This window comes from Saccopteryx bilineata, chromosome 9, assembly GCF_036850765.1.
Source record: "Saccopteryx bilineata isolate mSacBil1 chromosome 9, mSacBil1_pri_phased_curated, whole genome shotgun sequence".
NCBI lineage: Eukaryota > Metazoa > Chordata > Mammalia > Chiroptera > Emballonuridae > Saccopteryx > Saccopteryx bilineata.
In genome coordinates this window covers 70,031,029-70,041,670 of record NC_089498.1, presented here as the reverse complement: position 1 = coordinate 70,041,670, position 10,642 = coordinate 70,031,029, and the positions used below count along the sequence as shown (strand labels likewise).

At 40.1% G+C, this 10,642-nt stretch overlaps 1 pseudogene; it reads left to right on the top strand.

The window, feature by feature from the left end:
• Positions 1 to 1,639: 1,639 nt before the first annotated feature.
• Positions 1,640 to 10,317, top strand: LOC136313168 (MICOS complex subunit MIC19 pseudogene; annotated as a pseudogene).
• The last annotated feature ends 325 nt before the right edge of the window (positions 10,318 to 10,642 follow it).

Below are 10,642 nucleotides of genomic sequence, written 5' to 3'. Positions count from 1 at the left end.
TTTTCTTTCTAAAATCAATAAATTTAAAAAATTTTAAATACAATAAAAATAAGACATTTTAGAATATTATATAACTACATTTTAGAATATTATATAACTACATCAAGATAGAGCTGACCTGACCAGGTGGGTCAGTTGGTTGGAGTGTTGTCTGGATACACCAAGGTTAGGGGTTCAAAGTGGGACACATACAAGAGTCAACCAATGCATAAACAGGTGGAACAGCAAATCTATCTCTACCTCTCTCAAGTCATTAAATAAAAGTTTATAAAAAAGAGCTTCTTAATTAAAACAGGAACTATTTAAATAATATATGTATTTTTAACTACATGAACATTTAAAATATGCTCTAATCTATTTATTAGTAGTCAGGAATATGCAGGTAAAACAATAAGGCAGCATTTTTCATTCATAAAATAGGCAAAAACAAAACAAATTCTATTGTTACCATCTTTCACTTGCCAGGATATGGGGAAACTGACACTTTCATACATTGCTGTCATAGTGTTGGAAAGTAATCTGGAAATACTTATTAAAATTATAAATACATATATACATTGCAATTCAAATTCTCATTCATCTTAAAGAAATAAAAGTGTGAATATGTACTGATATGACTACAAGAATGTTTATTATGGTATCAGTGTTGCTGGGGAAAAAGTGAAGAAACAATCCAGCCTAACTTGTAGTGGTGCAGTGGATAAAGTGTCAGCCTAGAATGCTGAGGTTGCCAATTTAAAACCCCAGGCTTGCCAGGTCAAGGCACATACAAGAAGCAACTACTACGTTCATGCTCCTCATCCCCCTTTTTGTCTGTCTGTTTGTTTCTCTCTCTCAAGTCAATTAAAAACAACAACAATGACAAAACAATACAGATATCTTTCATTGGAAACCTATTGATGAAATTATGGTACAGTACACATATGCTATGACACATTAAGCTACCATTAAAAAGATTTATAGCCTGATGAGGCAGTGGCACAGTGAATAGAGCATCAGATTTGGATGCAGAGGACCCAGGTTTGAGACCCCAAGGTCACCAGCTTGAGCGCAGGCTCATCTAGTTTGAGCGAAAGCTCACCAGCTTGGACCCAAGGTCGCTGGCTCAAGCAAGGGGTTACTCAGTCTGCTGAAGGCCCGCGGCCAAGGCACATATGAGAAAGCAATCAATGAACAACTAAGGTGTTGCAAGGTGCAATGAAAAACTAATAATTGATGCTTCTCATCTATCTATCTGTCCCTGACTATCCCTTTCTCTAACTCTCTCTCTGTATCTGTAAAAAAAAAAAAATTAAACTTGAAAAAAAAAAGATTTATAACTGTTGTTCTTGAGGAATGCGAATGGTACACTGTGAGTGAAAAAGCAATTTACACAAAAATGTGTATATTATTATCCTATTTATTATTAAATAATATACCATTTTATTATTTTTAAACCTTTAAATACTTATATACAAACCTACATACAAATATGGTTGTAGAGACTTGAAAAAAGTATGGAAAGTTACATTTCTAAATGTTAATCTTATTTGTTCCTGCTGAGCAAAGCAAGAGTATAAGCATGTCCACACATTTGTGTGCATGTGGGGTCTGAAGTGTTCATGGACTGACACTTGGACTTTGCAGGACATAGGAAGCCATGGGCTGGACCTCCAGCACCTGCTGGGTTACCTTCAAGACAAATGAGAAATGAGAGTGAAAACAGAACATCACCATGGTACAGGGCATCTGGCTTTTGAGAAAAGTGATTGATCCCATGAAGGAAACCTCTCCACCTGGACGGAAGTCTCAGTGGTATTCTGGTGCTTATAGTGCCTCAGTTTTTGATGAAGAATTGAAGAGGAGCTAAGGAGCTGGCACTGGAGCAAGCCAAGAAAGAACATGAAAATCAGCCTGACCTGTGGTAGTACAGTGGGTAAAGCCTGAGGTCACTGGTTGGAAACTCTGGACTTGTCCAGCCAAGGAACATATGGAAAGAAACAATGAGTTGATGCTTTCTGCTTCTCCCCACCTCTTTCTCTTTATTCTCTCTCTAAAAATCAAGAAAATCCTTTTTAAACAATAAAAATTTTAGAGAAAGGAAAAATGGCAATGGAGTAGGCAGACGTTTCAACTCCTACCTCCCAAGAACCAAAGTGGATTATATCTTAACTTAGGAACAATCACTCAAAAACCCAACTTTGGACTAAACTAAGAGGACTCTATAACCAAGCAACATTGAAGGAACCACACTGAGCTGGTAGGAAAGGCGGAGATGCGGAAGGGGCTGCCCCATTCCCAGGAGTGAGAGGTGGCCTGGAAAGTGTCTTATGGTGGGGTGGGATTCTTGGAGAGTTGTGGGCCCTCAGCCACAGGATCAGAACACCAGCCTGGAGTCCCAGAGACTAGAGGAGGCATACGGACAGTAGTTAGCTGAAAGAAGAGCCGGGTTACTGTTTGCGAGAGGGAGACAGAACTCTCAGACCCAGGCTTCATCTTAAAAGGACCATACAGAAAACCTTGTTTATAGCCACCTACCTGGGGCTCTGGGAGTGGGGAGCGCTGAGAGGACTGGAGAAGTGAGAGAAGAGTGTAGTCTTGGGGACACAGGGATAGACTGTGGGGGACAGCCACCCTGACTCCTGTACTAGATCACTCTCCAAACCTAAATTGCCCATTCTTCCTGGGAGAACCAAGCCAACAAAGGGAAGCAATTACCCCACCCACCAGAGGCTCTCTCCTGCTCCAGTCAGTGCAGAGAGACACTTAGAAACAGGGGGCGCATCAGGGACACAGGATCTGAGTGCTGAGGTCTGGGCTACACAGGCCCCCCAACCTACTGAGTACCCTCCGAGGGTGGGAGGGCAGCTGCAGCACTTGGCCCGCAAGGTGGATTGGGGTGGAGCCCAGTGAGGCAACCTATGTGGCAGTGGCAGAAAGCGGAGCCCAGAGAGGCAGCTTGTACACCCATGAAGGCCAGAGCTTGGCAGCCTACACTGAAGGAGAGGGGTAGAGCCCTAAGAGTCATCCATCATGACTGTGGGGGTGGAGCCCAGAGAGGCAGCCCATGCACCAGCGGGGCGGAGCCCAGCAAGGCGAGGAGTCCCCCTGCCTGCAGAGCAGCCCAAACTGTGGCCTATGAGCCTGAGAAGACGGAGGCAGAGGGGGGGCTGGCGGAAAAACCTCACCTCAGGAATAGAGAGGCCACAAACACTGACCAAGAGTGAATAAAAACCAGCTTACGAGTGCAAGTGATAGTTACAATGGCATCCGTGCCCAGCAGAGGCAGACACAAATTCTGGATTGCCTGTAGCTCCAAGAATGTTGCTAAGGGCCAGTCAAAAGCAGTGACCCCCCACTGGTCTGCACCAGGTCTGGCCAGGGAGGTCCAGGGCTGGTACATTCAGTGGCCATATACAGAGAGTATCAGCTCAAGACCTAACAACCATAGCTAGAGTGGTATCTTAAGGAAAGACTCCTCACACATGACCCACCTAAGTCATAGGAAACACTGTCACAAACAGCAAAAAGAGCAGTAGCAACAAGTAGCCCACAGCGGATTAAAAATAACTGAAGCCATCCCAAGAAGATTTAGAAATATCAAAACTGAAAACTGGAGGCAGACAACATCAACCCTATACTCAGCTAGCTATACAAACAACACATCCAAAGGAGTAGTCTAAGCAGAGACAAAATGGGAAGACAGAAAAGTGCAATTCAAATGAATCAGCAACAGAAATCACCAGAAAAAGAATGAATGAAATGAAAATAACTAAGATACTGGATGCAGAGTTTAGAATAATGATTGTTAGGATGCTCAAGGATCTTAGAGCAACAATAGAGGGACAAAATGAGCACATAAACAAAGAGATAAAAAGGACATTAAAATCATAAAAAAGAATCAGACAGAAATGACAAACACCATATCAGATATGAAGACTACACTAGAAGGAATTAAAAGCAGGCTGGATGAAGCAGAGGATCGAATCAGCAATTTAGAGGACAAGATAAGCGAAAGCATGGAAGCAGAATAGCAAAAAGAAAAGAGGATCAAAAAGTCTGAGGAAACTCTAAGAGAGTTCTGTGACAACATGAAGAGAAACAACATCCACATAATAGGGGTTCCTGAAGGAGAAGAGAAAGAACAAGTCATAGAGAACCTGATTGAAGAAATCAGAGCTGAAAACTTTCCTAAATTGATAAAGAAAAAAGTCACACAAGTTCAAGAAACACAGAGAATCCCAAAGAGACTTATAACAAGACACATCATAATTAAAATACCAAAGCTAAGAGTTAAAAAAAGAATACTAAAAGGTGCCAGAGAAAAGCAGTCAATCACCTACAAAGGAGCCCCCATAAGGATAACATCCAACTTCTCAACAGAAACACTTGAGGCCAGAAAGGAATGGCAAGAAATATTCAAAGTAATGCAGAACAAGAGCCTACAACCAAGACTTCTTTATCTAGCAAGGATATCGTTTAAAATTGAAGGAGAAATAAAAAGCTTTCCAGACCAAAAAAACCCCCCCATAAAAACAAAAAAAACCCTCAAGGAATTCATTATAACCAAATCAATGCTGCAAGAAATGTTAAGGGGCCTGTTGTAAACAGAACAAAGGGGAAAAATATCTAGTAAAAGAAGAATAGAGATTTAAAGAATAAAATGGCAATAAACAACTACATAACAATAATAACCTTAAATGTAAGTGGATTAAATAACTGATCAAAAGACATAGGGTAGCTAATGGGTAAGAAAACAGGAACCATACATATGCTCCCTACAAGAAACCCACCTCAAAACAAAAGATACATATAGACTGAAAGTAAATGGAGAGAAAAAATATTTCATGCAAATGGAAATGAAAAAAAAGCTGGGGTGGCAATACTTATATCTGACAAAATAGACTTTAAAACAAAGGCTATAGTAAGGAATAAAGAAGGTCACTGTATAATGATAAAAGGAGCAATCCAACAGGAAGATATAACCATTATAAATATCTATGCACCTAATATAGGAGCACCTAAATATATAAAGCAGATTTTGATGGACATAAAGGGCAAGATCAACAGCAACACTATAATAGTAGAGGATTTTAATACCCTAATAACATCACTGGATAGATCCTCAGGAAAGAAAATTAACAAAGAAACAGCAGACTTAAAGGACACACTAGGTCAACTGGATTTAATAGATATCTTCAGAGCCTTTCACCCTAAAGCAGCAGAATATACATTCTTTTTTTTTTTCTTTTTTTTTCTGAAGCTGGAAACGGGGAGAGACAGTCAGACAGACTCCCGCATGTGCCCGACCAGGATCCACCCGGCACGCCCACCAGGGGCGACGCTCTGCCCACCAGGGGGTGATGCTCTGCCCCTCTGGGGCGTCGCTCTGCCGTGACCAGAGCCACTCTAGCACCTGGGGCAGAGGCCAAGGAGCCATCCTCAGCCCCCGGGCCATCTTTGCTCCAATGGAGCCTCGGCTGCGGGAGGGGAAGAGAGAGACAGAGAGGAAGGAGGGGGGGGTGGAGAAGCAAATGGGCGCTTCTCCTATGTGCCCTGGCCTGGAATCGAACCCGGGTCCCCCGCACGCCAGGCCGACGCTCTACCGCTGAGCCAACCAGCCAGGGCTATACATTCTTTTTAAGTGCTCAAAATACATTCTCTAGGATAGACCACATGTTAGGACACAAAGCGAGTCTCAATAAATTTAAGAAGATTGAAATCATATCAAGTATCTTCTCAGATCACAATGGCATGAAACTAGAAATCAACTACAATAGAAAAACTGAAAAACACTCAAACACTTGGAAACTAAATAGCATGTTATTAAGTAATGAATGGATTAACAATGAGATCAAAGAAGAAATAAAAAATTTACTTGAAACAAATGAAAATGAACTTACAACAACTCAAAATCTATGGGACACAGCAAAAGCAGTCCGGAGAGGGAAGTTCATAGTGTTACAGGCATACCTTAAGAAGCTAGAAAAAGCTCAAATAAACAATTTAATCCTGAATCTAAAAGAACTAGAAAAAGAACAGCAAGTAAAGTCCAGAGGAAGTAAAAAAAAGGAAATAATAAAGATCAGAGCAGAAATAAATGACATAGAGGCTAAAGAAACAATACAGAGGATCAATGAAACCAAGAGCTGGTTCTTTTAAAAGGTAAACAAGATTGATGAACCTTTAACCAGACTCACCAAGAAAAAAGGAGGGAGGACTCAAATAAATAAAATTAGAAATGAGAATGGAGAAGTAACAATTGACACAGCAGAAATACAAAGGATTGTAAGAAAATACTATTAAGAACTGTATGCCAAAAAATTAGACAACCTAGGTGAAATGGACAAATTCCTTGAAACATAATCTTTCAAAAATCAATGTGGAAGAATCAGAAAACCTAAACAGACTGATTACAATAAATGAGATAGAAACAGGTATCAAAAATCTCCCAAAAAACAAAAGCCCTGGGCCAGATGGCTTCACAGGCAAATTCTACCAAATATTCAAAAAAGAACTAACTCCTATCCTTCTCAAGCTATTTCAGAAAATCCAAGAGGAGGAAAGACTTCCAACTCCTTTTATGAGGCAAGTATAATTCTGATTCCAAAACCAGGCAAAGACACTACAAATAAAGAAAACTATAGGCCAATATCCCTGATGAACCTAGATGTTAAAATTCACCCAAAATATTAGCAAACTGGATCCAGCAATACATGAAAAAAAATCATACATCATGATCAAATGGGATTTTTTTCTGGGGAGGCATGGATGGTAAAATATTCGCTAATCAATCAATGTGATTCATCACATAAACAAAAGGAAGGAGAAAAACTACATGATTATATCAATAGATACAGAAAAAGCATTTGATAAAATTCAGCACCCATTTATGATCAAAACTCTCAGCAAAGTGGGAATACAGGGAACATACCTCAACATGATAAAGGCCATGTATGACAAACCCACAGCCAACATCATACTCAATGGGCAAAACTTAAAAGCAATCCCCTTAAGATCAGGAACAAGGCAGGGGTGCCCCCTTTCACCACTCTTATTTAACATTGGTCTGGAAGTTCGAGCCACAGCAATCAGACAAGAAGAAGAAATAAAAGGCATTCAAGTTGGAAAAGAAGAAGTAAAACTATCATTATTTGCTATTGACATGACACTGTACATAGAAAACTCTAAAGTCTCAGTCAAAGAACTACTGGACCTGATAAATGAATTCAACAAGGTGGTAGGATATAAAATTAATATTTGGAGATCAGAGGCATTTTTATACATCAACAATGAACTGTCTGAAAAAGAAATTAAGAAAAACAATTCCCTTCACTATTGCAACAAAAAAAATAAAGTACCTAGGAGTAAATTTAACCAAGGAGGTTAAAGACTTGTACTCGGAAATTACAAAACATTGATAAAAGAAATCAAGGAAGATACAAACAAGTGGAAGCATATACCGTGTTCACGGATAAGAAGAATAAACATCATTAAAATGTCTATACTGCCCAAAGCAATTTATAAATTCAATGCAATTTCCATTAAAATACCAATGACATACTTCAAAGATGTACAAATATTCCAAAAATTTATAAGGAAACAGGAAAGAACACGAATAACTTCAGCAATTATGAAAAGGAAGAATAAAGTGGGAGGATATCACACTTCCTGATATCAAGTTATACTACAAGTCCATTGTACTCAAAACAGCCTGGTACTGGCATAAGAACAGGCATATAGATCAATGGAACAGAACAGAGAACCCAGAAATAAACTCACACCTTTATGGACAATTGTTATTTGTCAAAGGAGGTAAGAATATATAATGGAGTAATGACATTCTCTTTAACAAATGGTGTTGGGAAAATAGGACAGGTACTTCCAAAAAAAATGAAACTAGACCACCAACTTACACCATTCACAAAAATAAACTCAAAATGGATAAAAGACTTAAATGTAACTCATGAAACCATAAGCATCTTTAGAAGAAAACATAGGCAAGTAAGCTCTGTGACATCTCTCGCAGCAATATATTTGCTGATTTATCTCCACAGCCAAGTGAAATAAAGGACGGGATGAACAAATGGGACTACATTAAACTAAAAAGTTCTTGCACAGCTAAAGACAATACTAACAAAATAAAAAGACAAACCATACAATGGGAGAACATATTTGACAATGTGTTTGATAAGGGATTAATAACCAAAATTTATAAAGAACTTGTAAAACTCAACACCAGAAAGATAAACAATCCAATCAAAAAATGGGCAAAAGAACTGAACAGACACTTCTCCAAAGAGGACATACAGCCTGACCAGGCGGTGATGCAGTGGATAGGGCATCGGACTGGGATGTGGAGGACCCAGGTTCAAGACCCCGAGGTTGCCAGCTTGAGCATGGGCTCATCTGGTTTGAGCAAAGCTCGCCAGCTTGGACCCAAGGTCGCTGGCTCAAGCAAGGGGTTACTCGGTCTGCTGAAGGCCCGTGGTCAAGGCACATATGAGAAAGCAATCAATGAACAACTAAGATGTTGCAACAGAAAACTGATGATTGATGCTTCTCATCTCTCTCCATTTCTGTCTGTCTGTCCCTATCTATCCTTCTGACTCTCTCTGTCTAAAAAAATAAAATAAAATAAAGAGGACATACAGGTGGCCAATAGGCATATGAAAAAATGCTCAACATCACTAATCATTAGAGAAATGCAAATTAAAACCACAATAAGATATCACCTCACACCAGTCAGAATGGCGCTCATCAACAAAACAACACAGAGTAAGTGCTGGTGAGGATGTGGAGAAAAGGGAACCTTAGGCACTTCTGGTGGGAATGCAGACTGGTGCTGCCACTGTGGAAAACAGTATGGAGATTCCTCAAAAAATTAAAAATTGAACTTCCTTTTGACCCGCTATCTCACTTTTAAGAATATACCCCAAGAACACCATAGCACTATTTCAAAAGGAGAAATGCACCCCCATGTTTATAGCAGCATTGTTCATAATAGCCAAGATCTGGAAACAGCCCAAGTGTTTGTCAGTGGACGAGTGGATTAAAAAGCTTTGGTACATATATACTATGGAATACTATGGGGCCATGAAAAAGAAGAAAATCTTACTTTTTGCAACAACATGGATTGACCTGGAAACTATTATGTTAAGTGAAATAAGCCAGGCAGAGAAAGAATAATATCATATGATCTCACTCTTTTGAGAAATCCAATGAACAATATGAACTGAGGAGCGGAATAGAGACAGAGGCGGGATCAATAGGACCAGAGGGAAAGCGGACAGAGGGAAAGGGGATGAGAGGATGGATTAGAGAAGGGAGATTGGTGAAATTATATATATATATAGCGCAGCATTATAGAGAGCAGAAAAGCAAATCCTGGAGAGAAGAGAGGAGGGTGTTAGGAGGAGGGGGGCAAATGGGATGTTGAGAGGAATATGAGGGGGGTGTATTTGGCGGGACACCTGAATCTATGTAAATACAATAAATTTAAATCAATAAAAAATAATAAAATTTTTTAATTATTAAAAAAGAAAGAGCCTGACCAGGTGGTGGTGCAGTGGATAGAGCGTAGGACTGGGATGCGGAGGACCCAGGTTCAAAACCCTGAAGTCGCCAACTTGAGGGGCGGGCTCATCTGGCTTGAGCAAAATGTTCACCAGCTTGGACCCAAGGTCGCTGGCTCGAGCAAGGGCTTACCTGGTCTGCTGAAGGCCCGTGGTCAAGGCACAAATGAGAAAGCAATCAATGAACAACTAAGGTGTCACAACGAAAAACTGATGATTGATACTTCTCATCTCTCTCTGTTCCTGTCTGTCTGTCCCTATCTATCCCTCTCTCTGTCTCTCTCTCTGTCCCTGTAAAAAAAAAAAAAAAAAAAAAAGAAAGAAAGAAAAGAATATGAAAGTCAGAAATGACTAAAACAGAGCAAAGTACTGAACTGAGAATTGGCTTTTGCCAATGAGCTATTCTTAACCAGAGCTATTCTTCTGGAGAGGATATCAAGTGAGGAGGAGCACGCTAAGGCAAAGCATCTAGCTAAGCAGCAGAAGAGAAAGGTCTAGTGGTAAAGAGAAGTATGCACTGTACAAAGAGCAGCTGGCTAGACTGGAGGAGAGGAGCTCAAAGTTCTACAAAGTCACTACTGAACAATATCAGAGCAGTTTAAGAGGTGTAGGCAAGGTTCAAACGGTTCGTGGACCTTCAGGCCCAAACACTCTGGTCCTACTCCAGCACACCCAGCAGACTCGCAGCTACTCTGCTCTGGGCGACCAGTACACATGCTGTGCCAGTCAGACCAGACACAGCATGATTGAGAAGGGAAGATAAAATCAACTTTTAGGACAAGCAGGACTTCTTCAACATTAATTCCAGAGCTGGAACTTTTATCCCCTCCTGCTAAGAGAGTAACCTATAATATTTAAAGAGAAGACTGCTAAAGAGAAGCACAGGAAAGCAGCTTCAACAGAAACATATCACAATTTGATCAACAACTCAAAGAGGCAAGGCCTAGATCAGGCATCAGCCGGGAAGGACAGACTCCAGTGGTTTGTTTTGTTTTCAATTTTATTTATTTATTGCTATTTAGAGAGAGGAAGGAAGAGAGAGGAATACTGATTTGTTGTTCCACTTATTTATGCATTCATTGGTTGAT